Source organism: Etheostoma spectabile, chromosome 14, assembly GCF_008692095.1.
Source record: "Etheostoma spectabile isolate EspeVRDwgs_2016 chromosome 14, UIUC_Espe_1.0, whole genome shotgun sequence".
Lineage (NCBI taxonomy): Eukaryota > Metazoa > Chordata > Actinopteri > Perciformes > Percidae > Etheostoma > Etheostoma spectabile.
The window spans coordinates 5,134,038-5,134,370 of record NC_045746.1 but is presented as its reverse complement, the minus strand read 5'-3'; the positions used below and the strand labels follow the sequence as shown (position 1 = coordinate 5,134,370).

Here is a 333-nt window from a genome sequence, read left to right as displayed (position 1 = left end):
GCGAGCTATTCTGTCTGATATTTTTCTTGATCTTCCAGATCTTGCTTTAACTTCCACAGTTTCTGATGACAGCCCTTTCTTAATTACATTCCGAACAGAGTATATTGGTATCTGAAAACCCTTTGCTATCTTCTTATAGCCCTCTCCAGCTTTGTGAGCGTCAACTATTTTCTGTTTCAGCTTTCTAGATACTGCTTAGAAGAACCCATGGTGCTGATTGTTGGGGCAAGGTCAGATGAGCCTGGGCATTTAAAACCTTAAGATTGACATCCTCTGGTCTTTCCAGACGAGGATTGGGAACAATCCATGATGCTGTCAGGTCTCAGCTTTCCA

At 42.3% G+C, this 333-nt stretch overlaps 1 protein-coding gene across 6 annotated transcripts in view; it reads right to left on the bottom strand.

Moving 5' to 3' along the window:
• Nucleotides 1–333, bottom strand: part of tbc1d5 (TBC1 domain family, member 5) — a 24,839-nt gene that overhangs the window by 9,211 nt on the left and 15,295 nt on the right. The window lies entirely within an intron of this gene.